The sequence below is a fragment of the Calliopsis andreniformis genome, chromosome 10, assembly GCF_051401765.1.
Source record: "Calliopsis andreniformis isolate RMS-2024a chromosome 10, iyCalAndr_principal, whole genome shotgun sequence".
Taxonomy (NCBI): domain Eukaryota; kingdom Metazoa; phylum Arthropoda; class Insecta; order Hymenoptera; family Andrenidae; genus Calliopsis; species Calliopsis andreniformis.
In genome coordinates, this window is record NC_135071.1 from 6605361 (window position 1) to 6630614 (window position 25254).

General features: G+C 32.9%; 2 long non-coding RNA genes across 3 annotated transcripts; one reads left to right on the forward strand and one right to left on the reverse strand.

Moving 5' to 3' along the window:
• The first annotated feature begins 4645 nt into the window (after positions 1-4645).
• Positions 4646-9735, forward strand: LOC143184692 (uncharacterized). The gene is made up of 3 exons (XR_013002801.1): positions 4646-4787; positions 4898-5108; positions 9498-9735. It is a non-coding gene; the product is annotated as an uncharacterized LOC143184692 (long non-coding RNA).
• Positions 9736-14457: 4722 nt separating this feature from the next.
• Positions 14458-15959, reverse strand: LOC143184970 (uncharacterized). 2 transcript variants are annotated; one of them, XR_013002849.1, is made up of 3 exons: positions 15819-15959; positions 14811-15066; positions 14458-14731 (listed from the first exon to the last, which is right to left on the reverse strand). It is a non-coding gene; the product is annotated as an uncharacterized LOC143184970 (long non-coding RNA). The 2 variants fall into 2 exon arrangements; XR_013002848.1 differs by having other exon boundaries at positions 14458-14692; positions 14771-15066.
• Positions 15960-25254: the final 9295 nt, after the last annotated feature.

A 25254-nucleotide genomic window follows, 5' to 3' on the forward strand; every position in this document is an offset into this window, starting at 1 on the left:
ACGCTTGTAACTAGTCAAAAGGCCAATACGGATCAGTTGTAAACGGTTTTGTGTATCCGACTATTAACTGCGATCAGTCTATAGGTTTCAGACTTGGTTGGTCAGACTAGTTCTACAGAGCGACTCCGCACATTTCACGATTCTTGATTAGTTTTAGGCCAGCTCATTCTTCAACACAGAAATGATCTAGCCCAGCAATAATCTACCTAGATTAAAGTTAACATTTCCTTAACTCTATCTATCTGGTTTCCCTTTTCAGATTATGACTACGATTCGGGCAATTCGTTACTTGTCCAGAAAGATTCTGTAGAATCCTCCTTCGAGGTTGTACTCTGAGCCTTCAAAGCGTCGGTAGAGGTTGGATTTGTGGAGTCTAGCATTGACCACCTCCTTCCCTTACCCTATTTTATTTTATTTATAATTGTTAACCTTTTCCTCTTTTTTTCTTTTTAACTTAGATACGCAGAGCTGGAGGTCTCTATTCTTCTCTTACAATATTTATGTAAACTACTTAATTGTAGGAAAGGACGCCATTATGACGTCAGACTCACTACACAAGCTAGTGATTTAATATCCCATTACACTGAAATAGCAGTAGCTTGTCGTGACTCTACTCTGCTACAGTTTTAAAGTAGAACCACGATTAACTGGATTTTAATTACTCACAATCTTTTTTATTAAGAATCAATTTTATTCGATGTATTAAAAATAAATATAATTATGATTTAATAGTAATCTCACACAAGTAATAAAATTAATTGTCAGGAATATGTTTTAGGCGTAAGTCTCGTTGCAGGCCTATCAGTTGAGGTACTATTGTATGTAAATATGCATTGCGCTTCGTTGACAAGTATCTTCCTAGTTAGGCATTTTCTCCTATCTGATTTTGACTCAAGCACTATTAATCTACTCATAATATAAGATATTCATGAGCCATAAAATTTCACTCGAAAGACTTCAATGACAAATATTATTCAACATTAATATGCGAAGGAATCTACGAGAATATCTTGAGGGTAACTTGGTTAAAACGTATCAAACTCTCCGACAAGTTTGTCACTAACGTCATAAACTGTATGTGCAAACAAACTATTCATCCCGAAATTGACCTAGCGTGTGAGGACGCAACAATATGTCTCCAAATTGCATGTTTTCATCATTGTCCAAAGACAACTCCAGTACCCATCGAAAAGGAAACTCAAGGCATTTTTGCAAGGCATCCATCTCAGACCCATTATTATTATAAAAGTTAATAATCCAGATCTAGCACAGACCTAAGGGAAATAGCGCGAGCCTAAATCAAACCAGGCTTGTCAAGCTAAAGAGGAACGTGCCCCATAAAATATCGCGCAAAGATACAGTGGGAGTCGGAATTGCTTGTACGAGCATGCCAAGTGTTGGAGTTCGCGCGACTTGGCGGCGTAACCAAGATATACGAGCACTTTTCCCCAAAAAAGTGTTAAGGAATTATGCTCCACGGAGTAAATGAGATGTGTCTGCGCCGGGACATAGATCACCCGAGCGCTATCCATTCTCACCGTCGTGGAAATAAATACGATCTTCTTCGCGAAAGAGGCTGCCGGGGAGAAAGAAGGCGAGGAGAAACGACGATGACGAAGGGCCAGACGACGGGATGCCGGTGGTTGGAACGTAGGGGAGGAACCCTCCTTCTTGGTGGAGAGGGGGATGTCAAGCCAAAAGGGGATAGCGGAATCGTCTCCTAGTGGCCCGCATCTCGCAGCATATCTTTCTATCCGACACTCGGGGGATCCAGCGTAGCCATTTCTCTGCCCCTGTTATGTGCCGCCTATGTACGTATGTACTACCCCCGGTAGGTACCTACAACCAGCAAATAAATTGATCCATTACTCAACCAAGCAGTCATCTTCCTTCCTTCGCCTCTGTTCGCTCGCTCACTTGCCGCTACGTCCTTCCGCAAGCCTTTTTCCCTGAGAGTTTTCCGGGAACGCTGCCAGAGATTCGGTAAAGCCCCTTTCACGCCCTGTTGCAGGCACGATGATACGCTGCGATTTACTCGCAAGAATCCGTCTACCTGGCACCCTGGCAATCCTGTGGTGCTTCGGAGGGACTCCTTGAGTTGTAGGCGTGTGCCAAATATCTACGATTGGCTTCGCTGGATTTGATGATCAGTTAGTAGCGTTGTATCTTAAAAACTTAGTTTGCATTATTACTTTTAATACTGTGATTTGGTTGGGCTCAGTTTATTGATATCTAGAACGCACGAAAACATGTACTGCCTATTAGGAACTTGTAAAACTAAACAACTAAGGTGTATTTAATTAGCAATGTACTATTTATACTCCGATGATGTGCTATCAGTCTTTTACGTTATTATTAATACCTATATACATTAAAGACCTAAACCAATTTCAATGTATCTGTTTTATCAGTACACATAAAGCAGTCTTTGTTCTATGACTAAATTGTTAACTTTGAGGTATTAGTATCTCAAATGTAACAGTTTAGATCTAGGTCTCTAACAGTTCCTCGGAAAAAATCCTTTTTCTTTAAGCTTCCGTTAAATACACTTTGCTAACCTTAGTAGTAGGCATTCTGGAGAATGATCTGGAGTATGACAGTGATATGTATATGATAATGGTAGGATATATGAAACTCAATCCTATATATATATATGATATACAAGCTGTTTCAAAGTATGTGGAATATTTTTGTAGGGTAGATTCTAAACACGAAGCAATGAAAAAAGTTCATATAAATGTATGTCCGGAGCGTGTAACTAAAAAAGTAAACATTTGCAGACATATATTCATATAAACTTTTTTCATTGTTTAGGTATGTAGAACCTATTCTCCAAAAATATCCCACAAGTTTGAAAATACCCTGTACATATATGTAAATATTATATGTATGTATCCTATAATCCAGACCTACTCATACTGCTCGACGTACTGAGTATTACGTTGGACTACTGTTAGCAAAAAATTGTATACCTACTGACGTCACTAGGACGTGATGTCCTAGAAGTAACATCATGTTTAAAATTCAACCATGAATACATATGAATATTATATTGAACAATTTATTGTACAACATGAAAAGATTTGGTCATCATTGGAGCAAATGGTTACTTTGTCTTCTTCCTACTGTTCGTCCACTTTAGTTTCTCTTAGAGCTGTTATATTGTGAACCTTCTTCTCTCGAACTTCCTTGGGAATTCTGCCAGAGATTCAGGAAAGCTCCTTTCAAGCTCTGTTGCAGTGATACTGGTATGTCGTGATCTCTCACGAATTTACTCAGCTCCATTTGCTTCCTTTATCGTATCTTAAAACGCTTACTAAATGCTAACCAACCTAAACGAATCTTAACATACCTAGTTATGTTAATGATTTTCATGATCTTTCTCTTGTTTATATTGTGACTCTGACAAAGTTTTCAGTTATACACAATTTGAATAACTAAATTCTGCTAATCCCTTGCTATGTAGTATTTTTTCAGTCACAGAGTCTTTAGAGATTATATGGCATATAAATTTAACGATATTTGAGTTATGAAGCTCATCTATTAGTAAATCTTTATTTTGCACACCCTAATTTATGTTACAACGTCATCAAATATTTATTCGGTAGGAAACTAACATCACAATAGATGTGTGTAATTTGTAACTTAGAACTTGTAATGAATAAATATAATGTATGAATATATTTGAATTGATTATAAGAAACTCTAGAAGAACGTAAAATGTTTCACTTTCTAAAGGATTTTATAACAAGCAACGATTTTAAATTTGTACATTATAATTAAATAACGTACTAAATCATAAATTACTTTTTTAGTAATTTCATACCTATTTAATAATTGTGAAAATGGTCTAAATAAACATTAAAAGGATTAAATTTTCTCACTCATTTTGGAGAAAATTTGTAAAACAACACAAGATAGAATGTAATACAAAATAAATAATACCTGAAAACAAAAATTTTTAAAAGTGCACAGTTTCAAATTTTGCTACTTTCCAACTTATCCAATTTTCCAACTTCTAATTTTCACATGTTGAAATGTTCAAATAATGATGTTTGACAATCCTTTGGTACAAAAGAAAGTAGAAGTAAAAAACAGTTAAATTTTCAAGTGTTCGAGTTATAATGTATGAATATTCAAGTGTTCAATTACTATATAGTGTTGAAGTATTCAAGTATCTATACAAATAGTCAAGGATCCAAGGATTCAAATGTCTAAATATTCTAATGTTCAAGTATTTAAATATTAAAGTACTGAAATTTTTAAATACTCAATCGTTCAAATACTCAATACTTTTCACTTTTCTACGATTTTCATATTTCAATATTCTCATTGAAACCCTAGAAGCATAATTCTAAGAATGAATTTTTATTATTACATAGATCTTATCAAACACTTCACAAAAGCATCTGTTCTCGACGATCCAAAAATCCTCATAAACAATTTCCAGCACCATTAAACTACTTCAAAGAAATTCCTAACGACGCTCTTAAACGAGTAATACGAAAGAAGTAATGAATCTCATTGCGATATCTTGCAAATTAGCAATTGTATAAAGCAGGAAATCCCAAGCGTGATAATTACTCTCCCGGTTAATTAACTGACGCGGATAGATGAGCGGTACAATGAAAGCAGTAAGTCATTCTGTTGATGAGGAGGAATCATTCAGTGAAACTGAATTACACCGAATTCCACATGCGAACGGGTCGTTAAGACATGATCCGGAAGTTGATTGCATGGAACTAAAAACTGAACGAGAGTAACAAATCGAGCCAGGCTGGACGATGGTAACGAAGACGTTTGAGATAGCTGTTGACAAATGCTCCAGCGACGGAAAAAAAAGGATAGCAGGAACCGGAACTCCTGCAGACTAATGATGCTATCCATTTTCTTTTAGATCTTGCCTGACGTTACAAAGGAGCGACCGTACTTCGTCACTTGTGAATCTTTCACGTGCATTCGCATTACAAGTGTCCACATCCTCGTGCTTTTTCTATCGACTTGACAAGAAGCAATCAGAAGTGTTGACAGATGATTTCTAAGCCAAGTGTGACTTTATTTGGACGTAAAGTTGAATTACAAAAATGAGTAGAAACGGAAACATAAAGGTAAGAAGAGTACGTGTTAGAAAAATATTGAAAAAGTATGTGTGTTGAAATATTTAAAAACGTAATATTTCAATATTTAAAAGTATGCAGATCTTAAAACTGGAAACTGCAGAAATGTGGAAATTTAGACATTTAAAAATTTTAATACTTAAATATTGGCAAATTTAGGAGTTTTAAGTTAAAGTATTTGAATATTTGAAAATTAGAAGGTTTAGATATTTCAATAATACAGTATGTACTGTCTTTCGATGTTTTTTTAGTATTTGAAAATTCTATACCTAAATATTAAAATGTTAAGAAAGTTAGAAACGTTTGGAAATCTGAAAATCAGAAGAATACAAATAAGTTTCCTACAATCTCTAAGCACTCAACTGATTTCAAATTATAAGCTTATACTGAGATGTTACTATACTTTGTTAGATTCAAAATTTTCCCCATTCTTCAAGCATATGTATGTACTCACCGACTCAATATCAAATATTCATATTTAATTTTATGGCTGAAATGTTACATCTTGACGAACGATATAAACTGTTACCTACATAAATTAGATGAAAATGGGAGCTTTCGAAAATTGCGCAACTCGGTTGAGAGACATAAAATCCCGATCCCTTCGCACTTTTACAGACAAATCGGGGAGTATAAATCAACCGAATTTACGATATCGGTTAAAAAGGGTAACGCGATATTTATAGCGATCCGCGCAGTTACATATAACAAATTGAACTTTTATATAAACGTGCTCACACCCCGGAGGCACCACTATCGGGCACAGATTTTAATTATCGATATCGATTTATTGCCAATACATATTAATGCGGGAACGAGCTACCTCGCGTACCGGTGTTTATTCATATTGATGAAACCAGATTGAAACATAAACCGGATATGCAAACAACTGCGAGGTTTAATCGTTCGACACTGTCCAATGGAAAAGGCAATATTACACGCGGGCCAGCGTAAAAATTGCTATTCTACCCTTTTCCGCTTTTCGTTTGTTTCCATGCTATTGTCAGCTATATACATATCATTGAAAACCGCTGTGGTTATGTCTCGTGGTTATGAATCGATGCGTGAAAAATATTCTCAATTGATTTTGCGATAAAATATTGAATAATTACTCTGCGAGATTCATTTCCATGGGAGGAAAATATAATACCGACCTTTCGATAATTTAATGTTAGTAGTTATATATGTATAGAAATTTGTTAATGATAGTAATAATTCATTGTTCACTGATAGATAACTATTATACTTTTGTGTCAGTATTATTTCGTTATTATTTTGTGAGGTTCCACATGGGATATAAAATACCACTGTGAATATGAAGTTTAATTTAAATTAAGGAATTATAGTTATGAGTAATGTTTTTGAATATTTAGTAGACTAGACTTCTTATAGTATGTAGGGGAGATCAGGGACAAACATAACACGGGACGAATATAACAGACGTCATAAAACTAATACCAATCGATCAATAATCTTATGGTTCCATCTTTGCATATCATTTCCATCTCTCTTTCACCTTAGTTTTTGACAATGCGTGATAATAAGCGGTTCTTCGTATTTTAACGTTTTACTGAAATAGTGTATTAAAAATGTTTCAATTGCGTATCCTTTTGTTCTGGCTTCATAAAATCTTTTGACTTTTCTTATGTTGTGTTCATTAGATATTAACTTTATAAGTCAGTATGAAAATTATGATTATAAGTTAGATTAGTACGTAGAACATATTCATGAGAAATGCTGCTAGTAGGGATAAAAGTAACAAGTTATTACTTTTGTCGCAATTGAAACTTGCCACTTTCTTTTATACTCTTTGTTTTAACGGATGTGTTATTTTAATAAAAATTATTAAAGAAAGAACTTGTTAAGTTACATTTCTTAAATTTTACAGACGAGTGATTATGAAGTTTAAAATACACTATAAAATAGCAAAATAGCAAAAACGAGTGATGCAATTAGCGTAGTCAACGTTTTTTCAATACAATTATTAGAAACTACGTAATAACTTTGAATTTTTAGTTAATTTTTCAAATTATTCTCCTGTTTCACATAGGTTTTTCAAATTATTTTCCTGTATACCCATTATGAAAACAGTAATGGACCGTTTACTTTGCAGGTGGTGTAAGTCCATTTTTAAAACAAATGAGATATTACGTAATTTATGCTTAATTCAGTGTAAACTTTTTATTTATAACTAGTTAGTATTTAATTTCTTAGAAAATACCCATACTTTGTCCAATTTAAAATTGGCCGGTAAAAGAAATTGCGTAACCATTAATTATGAAAGTAGTGTAAGTTCAATTTCCATAGACAGGTGTCGGAGTCAGTAGCCTGATGATGAAGAAACAACGATTCTTGTACAAAGACATGATGCTCACTTGAAAGATTCTGAATTAGCAAGAGAAGCATTACAAGAAGATGAAATTCTGGCATCAAAAAATCCCCATAAATACTTTGCCTTTTCTTTTGATTTACAAAAAGCCTTACCCTATCCCAAATTATCTGTCTCAATCGCATATTATAAGCGAAATATGTATATTTTAAACGAGGGATTTCACAATTTCTACGACAATAAAGTTAATATGATTGTGCGGGACGAAACTACTGCTTCCAAAGGATCGCAAGAAGTAGCTTCTTACTTTTTGAGACATTTACAAAATGTAACGACTCAGTGTCATGTTATTACGTATAATGATATGTGTACTGAACAAAATTGAAATTTCAAAATGGCATTAATGTGGTTGAGGGTTGTCCAGTCGTTGGAAAATAACATTGAGATAATTGATCACAAATTTTTACTCTCCGGGAATTCATACCTTCCAAACGATGCAGATTTTGATATTATAGAAATGGCATTACGAAAAAAGAATTTCCTGTACACATCACAGGATTATTATGACGTCATAAAAGAGTGTAAACAACATAATAAATTCATTTTTTTTCTTTTACAAGAAACGAGATTGTAACTTTTTCATTGAGAGATATGCTAATCTTTAATTTTCACAAAACAAGAGAAAATGGACTTACACTACTTTCAAAATAAACGATCCAGTTATTCGTATCTCGGGACTTGTCAAGATTTTCAGCTTTTAAGGTTGGTATACAATAAATGCATTCTCTTTTGACTATAATACGACATAAATGAAAAATAGAAAATGAACAAAAGTAGAGTTATTAAGTTCTTAAACACGATCTTTAAAGACAGGATTACTATTTGCAGAATGTTCCACGTTCGTAAAAGAAAAACAGATTAGGACCTGGCTTCTTAAAAGCCTATGTTAAGTTTATGTTGAATTGTATACGTATTTTTACCTTCAAGACAAGTAGAAATACCTTTCAAAAGTATTTTTTCTAATACTTGATTTAATTTTTAAACTTAAATAGAATCTTACCATTGTCCCTACCTTAAATTATTGCATGTTGAAAAAAGTAGTGTAATATATTGCTAGCTTTCTTGTTTGATTACGTTGTTTAATAATGTAGGTTTACGAACCTGTTCGACCTTTTTAAAAATTGTATGAAACTTAGAAGTTACAGTATAGACATCGTATTGACTCTTCACCACTTTCGTTCTTGATTCCTTACTGCGCTTGATGTCTAAATTTTAGTCGTCAAATTTCAAGATTTTAAATATTCAAATCTTCCAATTTTTAATTTATTCAAATTTCTAAGCATTTAAATGTTCAAATATTCAAATATTTAAATATTCAGCTCTCATGTACCTAAACTTTGAAATATTCTAACAATTATGTATACAATTTATTTTAACATTGATAAATTCGGTTATTGAATTATTAGATTATCGAATTATTAAAGTGTTCAAATATTTAGGTTCTTCAATTTTGAAAAATTTCACCTTCTAAGTTTTCTAATATTCATATTTTTATATAATTTAGTATTTAAATGTTTACATTTTTAAATACTTAAGTTTCCCTATAGAATTCCCGAAACTTTCTTAATATTTTACCTGTTTCCTTCCCGAAGCAAATTCCTTAATATGGAAAACTTGAATTATTGTGTTATTAAATTACTCAAATATTAAATTGTCGAATTATTGAATTACTGAAATGTATATTGTATTATTGAACCACGGAAACACTGAATTATTAAAATATTCGAATATTCTCATACTTCAATAACTAAATATTCGAATTTTTAAATTTTTACAAATGTTTAAACTCTTAAATACTCAGTTATCTAATTATTTAAATTTTCAAACGACCAATCATTTAAACGTTCAGCTTTCAAATACATAAATTTTTAAATATTCCATCATTTAAATATACAAATTAATACTCATTACGTATATGTACATCAACTTCAAAAATCAAAAACAATTTCGGACCACCATCAGCGCGAGCATCTGGCATGAATTTTTTGCAGGACATTTCGCGGTTGGATATCATTCGTGGGTCAGCTCAGCACGAGCCGAAAAAATATTTTCGCAGGGCAGATGCGTGCGCTGTAACAGGGCCAACGAGTTTGAACATCAGTCACGAAAAAGAGAGATTAAAAAAAAGAGAGAGGAGGAGAGAGAGAGAAGCGACAGAAAAGTCCGTGAGAGATGGGTTGCCCGAATGAGTGGGTTGAGCGAGTGAATGACAGATAGACAGCAACCAGACAGGAAACTGACAGCCCGGCGGCGGGCTGACAGCTTGCCACTCTGCCGAGTGTTCGCAACATCGAATATTACCAGCTACCGTACGTGTTGATTCTTGTCCCATTCATCGACAAAAATGCGAACGAACTGCCGATTTTGTTCTATCTCGGTTGTCACGATCGATGATCATTTTCAGGAACACAAAAATTTCGGTGTTTTATTCGCTCCTGGTTAAGATTTGTTAATATTATATATTATTAATTTTGTAATTTTAAGTACGTACATGTGAAATGCGTCTTTTGGGATTTTTGGAAAAATAGAAAATTGATTGCATAAATTTGTACTTCTTTCGAGCCTTTCAAATTTTCAATTTTCATGTTTTTAACCTTTCTGTTGTAGTCTTCGAATTTTCAAATCTTTAAATTTTTGACAGCGTCAAGTTATCAAATGTTTAAGTTTTCATGTCTTCAAAGTATTAAAATTGTTAAATATTTAATTCTTTAAACTTTCGAATTTCCAAATTTTCAAAGTTACAAATGTTCAAACTTTGCATTTTCTTGAACCTTTAAAATTTTAAATTTAAGTGTCTTGATGCCTTATATATTATTTATAAAATCTTAAACCTCAAATCGACAAATTTTCAAGTATCTCAATCTTTAAATTACTTAGCTTTTGAATTCACGGGATTTTGAATCTCTATATTTTGATATTTCCAAATTTTGAAGCCTTTAGGTTTCCAAATCTTTAAATCCTTAATCTTCAAATTTTCGAACTTCCTATCTTTTAAATTTGAGAATTTCTGTATCTTAGAATTGTTAAATTTTTAAATTTCCAAAGTCTCACGTGTTCAAAGTTTTAACATTTATGTTTTAGTATATTTTAATACTCATATATTGCTACAATATTTGAAAGCTTAAAGCTTTTTAATTTTGAAACTTCAGAAAGTAAAATAGTTGAAACATGAAATTTGAAAGTGGGTACAAGGATTTGAAACTTTGAAATTATGAATATTTGGAAATGGAAACATTTGAAGATTTGGTACTCTGAAGCATTAAAAATTGGAAAATTTGAAAATATAAATATTTAAAAATTTCAAGGTATTCTGTTTAAAGATGTGAATATTTAAAATTGTAAAATTTTTAGTTTTGAATATTTGAGAACTTGAAAATTTTATCAGTAAAGATAATTTCTTAACAAAGTCTTCAAACATGTACAAAACGAGTTACAGGATTCATTATTGTTGGGAATAGAAACGACATTTCCGAGAAAGCATGGATTACTGTCAAAAGTAAACCAATGCGAAGTATACTTACGACTACAAATTATGTATAATTTCGCCGAACGTAACAACGTAACAACAGACTGGTACGTAATTATGCGTCGTAATCGCTGGAACTCTGAAGCATTCTGCTTTTAAAATTGCAGGTAAATGACAGTTATACAGCGTTTGAAAAATATCAGTCACGTGCACTGTGTTAAATGCGTTCTCATCGTCAGACATGTACGTGGACACGGTCGAGACATCGATAAAATCGTTTTGTATATTTTTAACATAAACGCAAGAAAATTGAAGAATGCTACAATTAGTTAGAATTCTTATTCTTTATACAATTTTGATAAATCCTTTTTGATAAATACATTTACTAGTAATATTATGTCCATTTGCTTCTAAGAATTTGTTTTCTATTTTCACAGTTATGTAAGTTAAATCTGACTTTAAAATACTTCAAATGGTTATAACATTACTTAAAACAAAATTGTTCACCGATAGGTTCTTCATTTGCCTGCTTTCTTTTTCAACTGTTTCTTTGATCCACTAGTATCTATACTGCGTTCACTGAGAGAACGCAGTCGTTTCACGCAAATGGCTTCCATTGCCCCGACTGACTTTTCCACTGAGATTGGTGAAGGATTCAAGAGCCTAAAAGGACACGCCTTGCTTCTTTCTACTCTGTATACCTAGTGTCCAAATGGAACAAATGTTTCTATCTATTAAGAAACAATATTTATTGAGATATCAATGTATAAGAATCCACAGCTTATTTGATTATAAAGAAACGGCAACGGTAGAACTGTTTCCTGGATTTCCTACAAAATGTTCGATGCGACCAGGTAGTTTATGACACGGGAAATCTAGGGTCGTTTATGGTATTGCAACGCAGTAAGAATTCTGACTAGTACCAGTACGTTTTCGGTCGACAGAGACGATATTCAAGAAGACTTTTATTTGCTAACAGAGCCGCATTAATACTTTCGGAGAAAACTAAAATCTAAAAGAATATCGTTTGCTTGCTCAAAATTTCTGTCACACCGTTTATGCGCTAAAACTTGAAGAAGTGACTTTCTTTAGAAATGGTAGGACCTCCAAGGGCCCAACAAGGGGTTCATGGGTAGGGATGTGCTCGGGAGTGACAGAGCCAATAACTAATGAGCGTAGGCGTGAACTGCGCAAAGGGTACGAAAACTCGTCAACCGACAACTGCGTTCTCCCAGTGAACGAAGTATAAGTACATACGTTGTTTGTAGCTTAAACCATGTACACTACTAGATTGGCATGTATATAGTGCGTGTACAGAAAATCCATGAGCTCGGCTAAGCAAAGGTAACGTGTGACGTCACATTGGGCAAAAGATAATCATTCAAAAGCATCAGACGCTGAGACGCTACTGGATGCTACCAACTCACGTAATCCACGTGAGGCTACACAAGCAACTTGTGTGAATCTAGTTTTGAAATAGTTATCAATAATGGTGGGAACTATACGAAATTATAATTCCCAAAATATCTATATTTCATATTTAATTAATTCAATATGTTTTCTGAAAATTAAACATTTTCACATTCTCATTAATGTCGAACAGTACAACAGTTTAACACGTTCGGAATATCGGAGCTCTTTCAAAATTGCAGATATGTCATATTAGAATAGTTTATGCATCTTGCCCGTTTTATCTTTGTCTAAAGGAAGTTATTTAAAACCGTATCTATAAGTATATATGGTCTAAGGTTTGTAGCGTTTCAGTTGCTTTGATAATAGAGACACTAATTCGCATTGTTTTTAAATTTCCTCCTGCCTTGTTTAAAAAGGTAAGGTGACATGTAGCAATAAAAACTATTGGATGATGTTCTAGAAACCTGGAAAAATATTCAAGAATTTTTGTGACTATTTAAAATACAAAAACATACAAACATATGCATGACCTCAGTTTGCAGATGGCATCAGTAAAAATAAGGTTGCTGACGAAGGGTTAGAATTAAAAATGCTAAGTAGGAATACGTAGGAAGTAATTGTTGATGGTACCTACTATAAGTAGGTATACATATAATGTTCGTTATCAGTATAGGATTAGCAAACAGTATAAATATTACAAGTTGATTAAGATGAAAATATTTATGTATAATTCAGTCCAATAGTACATTAATTAAAAAATTTAATATTTTAATATTATGCAATTTCGTACACATAAATATTGAAATATTTGAAAAGTCGGGTATTTAAAAAATTAAGAAGTTTTAATACTTGAATAATTCAGTACATTAATAAATCAATAGTTAAATATTTTAGTGTTCCAATATTTCAGTATTCGAAAATTCCATATTTAAATATTGTAATGTCTAGAAATCTGAATATTTACAATTGTCTTGAGAATGGCAGCTGAGATGAAAATATTTATAAGTCGTGTCAGAAATAATTAAACATCTGTTTTAACGAACATATTTTAGTTTGCGTAATTACACTCCAGCAAAACGTCGCACGCTATAATCTAGCTGTGATCGCGTTTGTTAGACTTGCACCAAACCGGAAGTGCAAGAAACTCACAAACGGCAACGACAGACGTAAGCACAATGAACATAAAACATTACGTAGCCATTTTGTATACTACTAGTCGTTTTATTAAGGTTTAAGGTTTACATTTTATTTTTCAGTCTGAAGATATCACTTTACAAAATAATTTTCAAGTAAAAGCATCTTTTTATTTTCACTACAGAAAGACTACTCTTATCAGACATTTAGAAGTATGTTGTAAATAAAATAGTATCTTTTACAGCGATAATGTTGCATTATCTGCATTTAAGCGGTTATTAGCGCGGGTGATTTACGATAAATGAATTCTGAAAATTATAGTCTGACATAATATTGTACTTCAGTTTCAGCCGGTTGAAAACGATAATAAAATAACTTATTTTTTGTTTGCCGTTTGAAATATGTAAAATTTTACTAGATATATAATAGAAAATATATAATATACACAAAAAATAAAATAACAGATGATGGTAAGTTTTCAATCATATAGAAAATATTTCGTTAGTAGTTTATTTGCATATTTTATAACAATGATAATATTTAAACTGAGATTATAGTAAATAAAACAATTGGAACAACTATTCTCGGTTACATTTATTTCTATTGCAATTTTTGTTAAAAGCTTAGTATCTGTAAATATAAAATAATTATAAATATAATTTTAATTTTAAGTTGGTACGAAGAACTACCATAATTTCAAAAATTAATATTATAATATTATAGTATCAATATATTAAAGTACTTGAATATTTCAAAATTTGAATAGTCGATTATTTGAAAGTTAAAAATTTTGTAAATTTAAAGATTCAGAAGTCAAAACAAAATAACGACTTTGTAAACATTTTACCAAATTTCCTCTGTTTCAAAATATGATGCATTCGCAAACCCTATTTCAATTTCAGTTTCTCAAAAATGGTCACCATGCCACATTATTACCATATTCTAATCCAACGATTCATATAAAAAACTGTTAAAATCAACTGTCCAGAAAACTATACAACATGGAGGAAGTGACAAAATAAATGCAGCCGCGTAAAAATAATAAGAGGCAAAGTGGCTTTCTACTATACCTATATAGGTAGTTGCTCCTCTTCTTTTCCTCCTCCTCTTCTTCCAGCTAAGCGGGCAGGTGAGCAGCAAGTCTGCGGTGCGGGTTACCATTATGTCTACAGCCTTGAATTAAAATGCCATATAGTGACACAGCTAGGCAGCCTGTATAATTTATGTCCATAAAAATAAAATCATAATTACAAAGGCGCGGACTGCGAAAAGACGGTAATAATATGCCTGCCTGCTGCGCTCGTTGCGTGTTCCTCGCCTGTATATCGTGTCGGCCATCGATGGTCCGTCGCTGTCGTTACTGTATCCGTTGCTATTGTTATTGTTACTATTATTCCAACGGTGTCACGTAATGTAATGCATTGCAGCGTCCATGTTCCGTGTCCGTCCTCCGATTAAATGTCCACCATGCAATTCTGTGAATTGATCGCTGTCAGCAAATATAATATACCATTTTGGTCGCATATGCAAAAACCATAGTTGGAGAACTGTAAGAAGTAATTTAAGAAAAAATGGTTAACGAGATTTGTTGTAACGAGTGACTAAGGTATTTACTATTACTGCTTTAGTGAAATTAGGCGTACTTGTGAACTTAAATATTGTAATATTAAAGTATTACAATATTAAAGTATTACAATATTATAATATTTTACGAATCCAATATTTAAATATTTAAATACCCGAATATATAATTATTTAAAAATTTGAATAAAATTCTATTAGAAAGCTGTAAAGTTCGAATCTACAAAAATTAAAAAATTTCAAATTTGGAAGATTTGAATAGTATAAGATTTTAAAATTTACATATTTGAATTACTTCATATTCCAATAATTTAAAAATTCAATATTGGAATAACTTTAAAATTCAGTAATTTAACATTTTAGTGTATCAGCAGTTTAATATTAACAAATTTGTGTATTCAAACATTAAAAAATCCGAATATATGAATATTTGAGAGTATTCGAAATTTCACTCGCATGATTCTCTTTTAAAGGCGAATTTACATGGTTCAGTTGAACACGCAGAAGCAACTGACTGTGAGTTAACTTCTTTCAAATTGATCTCTTCATGTCTGAGTTGTGACTTACAATGTTGTCTCGACATAAGCTCACGACTCATAACAAGTTAAAGACCAAAAGATAAAAACAAATTATGTACAAGTTAGGCCCAGGTAAGGTGAAAGAATACTTTCAAGAAGACGTTAGGTGCCATCGAGTTTATATCGAGACAAGCTCATACCGTGAGAATGAATAAACGCTCGAGGAAAATGAATGGCGCCGAAAACTCCACTCCGTCCCCATTAATCTCTTGTGGCAAAGTGGCAACGGGTTTTCCCAGACGCGTGCGGGCAGAAAGAAATCGTTTCAGCTCCGTCTCTCACCGTCCGTTCCGTGGTGCAAATCGTCATGAGACTCTAAAACGCGAACGGAAAGGCGATGCGAAATCGCGTTGATGAATGCCCCCATTACACGAACACCGCTAGTTACTCCTCGGAGATAAACCGCCTTCATTACTCACTTTCTGGCGTGACCTTATTCCCCCCACCCTCCTTGCATCCCTCTCTATCCGTTCCTGCCCCCTTTCTGTCTCCCCTCGTCAGCTATCTCGCTCACACCTATTAAGCTAATGTGAATTAATAACGGCATCTTTTTCTAGTCAACGGCCGCTTTCTTGCAACAATACCGGTGTTTTAGTGCACAAATTCTGAGCCAGGGTAAGCTCAAAATAACGCGTTCTGTATTAGCTATATTAGAAAATGCTTGAAATATAATACGTTGCATTTGAGAGGACTCATCAGATGGGTACAATATGAACTATTTGTATCTTATATTTTCTCAGTAATTAAGAAGGTCTCAAATCTTGACCAATAAAAGAACGAATTTAAGGCCTGATTTTGTAGTTTAAGGTTGTTGAATAATTATTTTAAGTTGTTGAGTTGATTTCTTTATTGGCTACAACGAAAAATTTACAAATTGCATTGTTTTCGAAAGAATTCAAGGCCTTTTCGATACCTCAAAAAATGTAATACTTATAACATAATTAAATTGTGTCCTTCTGATGAGTCCCTTTAAATGTAACATGCTTAATTGAAAAAGCTTTTTAATGCAGGCAATATATTATGAGTAGTTATAGATAAATAATAATTTTTAGTGACTAACCCTGTATATACAGGATGTTTCCATTAAGTTATGTCACCATTTTTTAGGCATTTCCGGTAGTGCAACTAAAAAATGTTTCAGACAAAAATTTATTAGTACTCGGATGGAAGTAGAGGATGGATCGCAGTGTGAGCATCTGATTTAACCTTATTTATTTTGTAAGAAATAATTTTTCATTAAAATTACGTTTGCACAAAATTTTCGAGTTCAAGATTGTTTCAAGGTCATAGTATAATATGTTGTTGATTTCGTCTCAACGTTAATAATAATCCTATGATGTTAAGAAAATATGGTGCTATTAAAAATATCAAGGTTACCTTGATTCATTTACATAAAAAAGCATTTTTCGAGATTTCAGAATATGCGAACATTTTTTAATTGCACTACTGGAAATGTCTAAAAAATGGTAGTATAACTTAACGGAAACACCCTGTATAATTGTGACGTAAAACTAAACGCGCGCTTCAAAGGGCAATGCATTCTCAAACAGACTGTGCCGTTGACCTTCCCTCTCGAAACTGCATTATAAGTTAAACAAGTCTGTCATGTATTAGCATGACAATGCAATTATGAATCAGGAGTTAAAAAGACTGAGTTCGTGGTTGGCATTGTAGTTGAAGCAGAAGCGTTTCTTACGACTGATTTATAAAAGAGCTATTATGAAAGAGAGGATTTGTAAGGTGTAGGCTTGTTAAAACAGAGGTGTGAAGATAAGTTTTAAGCGATTTCGTATAATTTGCTGGATTCAGTATACCTATATAAGTAAAGTCAAGATCAGCGATGTAGGCCGGTGAAGGCCACCTTCTTCTCTCGTGTTTGTACTCCCACCACGTTGCCCTCCGTGCTTCGCGTGGAAGGAGGACAAGCGCGAGAGGAGAAAATGGTCTTCGTCGCCCTACGTCGCTAATCTCGACTTTATATAGCAATGGTAATGTATGTACATACAGTGTTGTCTCCATATATCGTATCATACGTCCATGGTTCTTTGTGGTTGGAGCAAAAATGGATGTTAAAATGATCATATGGGGTTATATTGATGTAGTTGTGTCACAGTATAAACTTCATGATACGCCGTCTTCGTGTCTTGGAATCATTCTTGTACTTGATCCTAACTAGTTATAAAATGGTAAAAAGTAGTCAAATTTTGAGTTTTTCCAGCTCGTAAAATATCTACTAATAAGGCATCATTTTATAAGTTCTAAGACATAATAGAAAAACAATTATTTATATCATTTATATGAATGATATATGAAACGTATAATATACAAATGAAATATAAAATACAAACGATATTACTACGAAATATAAAATTTCAGAACATACATTGGCAAACATATTTCAATGAAATATAGAAACTCTTACTCATTTATGTTTTTGTACATATTATTTCCAACATCATTTATTACAGAAATAAAAACAAACTCTAGCAAAAGAATATTTCAAAATTAATCTTCGCAACTTCTTTTTATCTTTCTCACATTACATTTATGAATTTTATGTTACTTGTATATTATAGATATACTACACATATAATATACATATTTACTCGAAATTTATTCTAACTTATAACAAAGTAAATACATATACATTGTAAAGAAAAGATTAAATGAGAGACTTCAACGAATGGAAAGATGTGCATTTCGATATAATAATTAAAATTCAAATTTCTCTTTATGAAATTATAAATTATTTATAAAAATGGAAATTTTTGTAACGCTTTACCGAATAAATTATTTTGCACGAAATTAGTGTGTTTCTATTTTTCTAAGTAATAAAATTGTAAATATTTGTAAAACTGATTAAACATTCGTGCTACAATTTCAACTGAAACAGACACAAGTGATCATTTTAAAATGCATAATTACTACGCTCTCGTACAAATTGTTTGTTACGTATACATTCTAAATCTGTAAATCATTATCAATATTGGTCAAATAAATTACAGGCCATTTCATATAATGGGTCACGTAATGCGTTTAATGAAACCAGAACACTCTTAATTGGATATTAAATTAATGGTTGCTACGTGCGAATCAAACGAGACAGTGTAAGTCTGGTTAAAAGGAATATGATAATTCATGCTTCCCAGAAGGAGGAGGTATGTTTCATCATAAATCAACTCACATTTTAATCTGATACGAATATTTGTAAACTAGTATTTACATACATTAATAAAAATATTGTTATACATATTTATAGAATGTAGTTTCTCAGACGTCAAGTTTCATTCTTTTATTAATTGTGGAGTGGTTAATGGGTCTAAAAGAACTCTATGTAATTAAGAAAAAACTACATACAAATACCGACACACACATTATACATCGGTATATTCAGTGTTTGAAAATTATAAGATTTTAATTTTCTATTTAATATGTTTTACTTTTAATAAATTCTACTTTAAACTTCTACTTAATTCTTTTAAATTCCATTACGTTTTTCTAAGAATTTTAATTAGATTTTCATTAGAGCACTTTTGTGAGGATAAAACGAGCATTGTTTGAAATATCGATTATCTTAGTGCTGTAAAAAGGCGCAAGAAAGGTGACCATCACACTCGATGAAGATAAAATCGCAGACCGTCATTTCTTCGTAACGATACATCAAGGATATAACATGCGAACGTGTCGTTGCAACATGCTGCAAGATATGCGAGAATATTTAACACGGTGCGTTGCCAAGTTGCCATAGCACATCGACTGCAAGAATATTTAAGATAGCGTATATACATCGCATGACTACGTCTGCATTAGTAAGATTGTCACAATAGCGACAGCGATTGACACTTAGCTAACGATGGACTCCACAATTCGAATCGTCTGAAACACTCTGTCTTCACAAAATTTCCTTAGAATCCACTACTATTGAACCGTAAAACGAATTCATTGAAACACGGTTGTGTATTTAATAAAAATATTCGTTAATTTTGTAATGATAGATTCTTGAGATGATCGATATAAGAAACTTATTCAGATGAATCTATAAGGAGTATGTACCAAGAAAAAATCCAAGGTTAGAATGATCCTAACACATGAAAAAGGTTGAATAATAATAATAATGATGATGATGATGATGATGATGATGATAAATACTATTATAAATAAGTTATAATACATTGTCTTTATAAAAAATTATTTATAGTATATTGTAGTAAGTTATTCATGAACACTATTCATAGTAAACATGAAAGATTGATTTAATATAAATACTGACACCCCACAATACTAGTTCTTATTATTAAGAGATAACTTATTCAAAATCTAATAAACATAATATGTAGATACGTTAAACAAATCATAGGTAGATACATATATGTAAGCTTATATGAAATTTATGTTAGCTAGGTTCCTTTCAATCTTAAAAATTACACAAAACTACAAAATACCTCTAAAAGAAGAACTAATAATAATAGATCAGAATTAACCTACAATTAGATACACCATTTTGAAAACCTCACGCATTAAATTTCTGTAGCATATGTTTTTCAAGGTTAAATTCATTAACTTAATAGTTCCCTTTTTAAGTAACAATATTCGACATTATCTGCAAGTGTTCGATTACTAAGTTTAACCGTTTTGTGTCACCACTTATGTTTCGTGCTTTGTCAATAATGTTACGTAAACTTGACGTAGAACACATTATACCAGACAATTCCTTTGGCGTTATTGCAAGTAAAAATAGGACAATTTTATAGAAATATTTTATTCTTACACATATTTATTTTGTTAAAAAAAAAAAAGGTAATAAATACTTGGCAAGATTTAGAGATGTTAAAAAATGAACGTGTTTGGAAATTCTACAAACTCCGGAAGGTTTTCTAACTTTTAAGAGTGTTGTAATCTTAACAGTGTTAAAATGTTACAGCTTCTTCAAAATGTAAAATACATAACAGTATTTGTGTAAATAGATTTCAGAGCAATTTTTGAATGTTTATATTGAATATATATAACACTAAATATTCTAATAATTGTAATAGAAATTCTCTTAGAATTCTTTTAGAATTTATATAACGGAAAAGTAATTTCAGACTCATAAAAGACAATAAGACTCATAAAAATATAATGATCCTTCTCAATTATATTTAAAATAAGGAAAATGATAGCTTCAATTCTTCTCTAATTTCCTGTTGAATATATTGTGTTTTAACTCAGATATAAATATAAATAACACTGATTGTGCATGAGAGAGAATGCAGACAGTTGTGGAAGTGAAGATAAAATTAACTAGCTGATTTTTTAATTTCGTCCATAATTTAACTGTGATTATAGAAAGTCATACGCACTCCGAAAAACACCGAATCAATTTAAAATCAGATTTAATACAGAAACGACCCCTTAATAGCTAATTTTTTTATTTTTACAGACTATTATTAACTATTGTTTAAGTTTCTATTCATGGCCCTACTTTACTCTTAACGTTAATAAATAAGTAAGAATTCAAATAACATAAATCACAGAATTTATAACTCGATTAATTGAAGTTCTGCAGTACTTTCAGATGTTCTTGCACCTTACGCTACTGGTCGCACTCGATATTCGAGGCACGATGGGTAACAAAACGCAATGAAATACGTTTCCCGCATGTGCGTCTCGCGTGTACTCGCTGGATTCATTTCGGCCAGGACATTCCCCTGTCAGCGCAGTGTTATCGCGCATCGCCGCCCGATAAAACGTTTCGGCTGCGCGCCGATAAACCATGAATCCGCAATTTACAGGAAACGTGAGTGATTCGTTTGTGCGCCCCCACGTATCATTCCACGCACACAAATACTCAACAATGTTTTACGGTTTTCCTTGTGGTTTTCCGATTCAACCATACGAAGGCCATTTATTCCCTGAACTTCTAACAATACTGTTTTAAATGCGCCCATAAATATTCAAGCTAATGAGTACGTCATTTTTTGGTAAATATATTTGGTAATAATATTACTTATTATTTGGAGGTTGACTTAGTTGAGTCCGAGTGATAACTTTTAGTTATCATTTTTTATTTACTTTAACAAACAGAAATATGTTTAAAAGAGGTGATCCTTTCTGTAACACAATACATTTAAATTGTTCATTTTTTTTGAATGTGTGAATATGGACGGTCTTACGAATAAATGGTAACATTTTGAAATTTTAACTACAAGGAGAATGAAGAGTTATCTGATTGTGTAGATAAAAGTCGAACGATTCTTTATCTGAACTTGTTTATAGGAGCAAAATTAACATTGTTAATATTCAAATTAACCGTTGCTTTGAAGATTTTAAAGTTCCGTTCACTGTATGACTTACGATCGTTTAGAGTTATTTCTTGAAGAGTAATAAAAAAAAATTAGCCTCCATCGGTATGGAGGTATGTGACAATATTGTCTGCGGCACCCCCACTCTTCTACTCTATGAATTATTAGAAGACATTTTGTCCTGGCACATGACAATACTGGCCTTCATTTTCTCTCACATTGCGCATGCGCCTAGTTGCGTAAGTCACATGACTTCCGTGAGTTAGTGGCATGTATTGTAAAAATTCTTCTACTTTCAAAGTTAAGTGTATGAATAATTATTTTTCAAAATCCTTTCTTTCATGTTAAATCATGATAACTAGTTATTGTTGACTGACAATTGATTATTGTTTAGACGTACAGGACCTGAAAATGATCTCTTGAGTTCTGTTGTCCTATTCGATTCTATTGGCTTCTTGATCTGCTATCACATTTACCCAGTCGAGCTACACGTGATTATTATTCGCACGCGTACATGTGTCACCGCCGACGGCGACAAGTAGCACCATTGATACTGTCTGAAATGCAGGGTTTCGAGTAGCCGGAAGTGCCGCCACGCGCGGCGCTTCACTCAATTACCATCCTGCTTAAACCAGCTGCGCACTGATTCACGGGAACGGAATCTTCGGGCAGGTCCTCATCTAACAAAGCGTGAATAGATAGTAGAATTTAAAGCCTGGTACAGATTAGTCAAGTCACTTGAATACAAGTGGCTTGAATGCAAGTGATTCGAGGCAATATCATCAATGTGAATGTGTTATATTACTTGGCTTGAAGTGTTGTCAAGCTTCGAGTGAAGTTGACGTCTTTTCAACTTTTCCCTGCGTTGAAACATATATTGATTGATGTATGCTATGGTGTATACTGTACACGGTAAATTTTAAGCAAATAGACGAACATGTTAACGCCAAGGAAGCTGTCAAAGAGGCATGTCGTGCATGGATTTTGATGTCTTGTTTGAAAAATACATATCCAAATAAACAGAATGCATTACCTCTTTCGATGCCATTTTTATTATTTTTACCTGACAGTTTGAATTCAAGTTACTTTTAAATTTAACTAACTTGACTTGTGTGAGGACGAACTTGACATCGGGGTACTTGAATACAAGTGGCTTGAATTCAAACAACTTCACTAATCTGAACAAGGCTCTACGGTAGACGACTATCTCAGTGGTTGTAAGATAAAATGACATAGATAACATATATTTCTCTTTTTGAGATACTGATGAGTTTCAACGACGAATCTCGAATTTTATACTATGGGCCTACATTTTATTGTAATCTTATTCTCCAAGAAAAAAGTTTGAATTCAACTTGCTTTTACAAAACCGTTCACTAAAGATACAAAATTTATTCGCAGCTACTTCTAAAATCAAAATTCAAATCTATTTTTTAAAGGAATACTGTATATTCTTTATAGAAATTATAATAGTCTTCCAAATTTGAAGACTTGTCTTGCACTTTACAATTGTAATTTTTACTTTATGACTTTCTCGTGGGTAGCGCATTTAAAAGTGCTGGCGAAATTGTGCACACCTACCCTATTTATGGACCATAGTGTATATCGCTGCGCGTAAAGAACAAAGACCATAAAAGACTTATCAACCAATCCATTATAATCACTTTTCCAATGGGGTTGATAGTATGGGTCTTCCCGAAGTTTCGAGGGAAGTAAATCAAACTATAGAATTACTGGCTGCTTAGCATACGGACTGAACTCTCGTACGAACAAGGTGGGGGAGAAAGGAGGCAGAGCCGACAACGACCGTGAAAGGCAACCAGAAATAATATCGCCATGAATACAAGAGTAAGCGCCATTACACGTAATTGTGATCTATAGGTGTCATATATTACGACGTCGACGACGTATAAAGGGCGTTCAGGCTTGCACGCGTAAATCCCCGTTCCTACCGCCATTTTCCCCTCCAGCTCGCACCCTTCTTCGCTTTGTCCCTCCTCGTTCATCCCGAGAATCATCCCCAGTGAAATATTTACATGCATAATTAGCCCATATACGATAAAGTGACCCCTCTAACTACTTTGCCTCGTCACTGACATTTTGGGATACTAGCGTCATAGTTAACTGTTTTTGTCTACTGGAAATCTATGACGGTAGAAAAAACAAAATTTAAAAAGTAAGAGAAAGACATAATGATTTTGCTAAAAGAAACTATGAAATATTTATATCGTGGTGACTGAGAAAATGTTTTAAAAGAAAGAAGTATTATAAAGTATCAGATACAATATTTACTGTAGAAGTTGCTAGTAATCAAATATACAAATTTCAATTTTAGACTTTCAACCAGCACTGCATGCATATAAGAGGCTTTATTATTATAAAGAATTTAGTAAATTTATTCGTCGTAAATGTTAGTTTGTGGGCAAAACGCGTTTTTCGCAATGTTAAAATGAGAGTCTTTGTTCTTACTTTGGGTTAGTTTTAGAAGACTTGCTGCGACAAAATTTTTAGCTTTTTTAGTAGAAAAATAAAGTTGGCGAATAGAAAAGTATTTATCATTTAAGAGTAAACTAAGGAAAAATTATGTTTACCGACATCAACAAGTTGATGAATTTCTTTTATTGTTTATATTTTTGATTGAACTTCTTTAATTTGAAGACGACCACTCTACTTCTCCCATTACTTAATTAGAATTTTTAATAAATTGAAATTGGCAGTTTTCCTTGGTCGAGAACATACAGAAACATATTATTTCGATATAATATTCTTGATGGTCTTTCTGAAAACTATTTTCTTCAGTTTCTTTGGCCTTGTTTTGACTTTACTTTTGAAAAAGCAAACTCAGAATACTATATCTACTTATCTACGTAAATGAATTTGTAAAATCAGTTTCTTCAAGTTTCCTAAGTTTCTAACTCATTTCTTGTCCTAAGATAGTATTAAAATAGTCTTATACACAATTTTTAAAAGGTGGCCCTCCATATTTTATCAATTTTAGCAACGCGTCATTCATGCTTTCCCCGCACCAGGAAATGTCACGATCGACGCTGGATATACGTAGCGGCATCGCGTGGATGGGAAATGCATAAATCACGGCGGCACAATGCGCGCAAGGAATCAATCTTCCTTCACGCTCTGTGCTTTCTTGTTGGCGTCCCGTGGTAACAGCGTTTTCACGGTTCGAACGTGGCGCGCGCGGGAAGATTGATCAACGCCGACACGGCCGATAGGGCGATTGGTCGATGGGCTATGTGTCCGACCAGGACAGCTCTCCTCTGTTCTTTTTCTTTGTAAG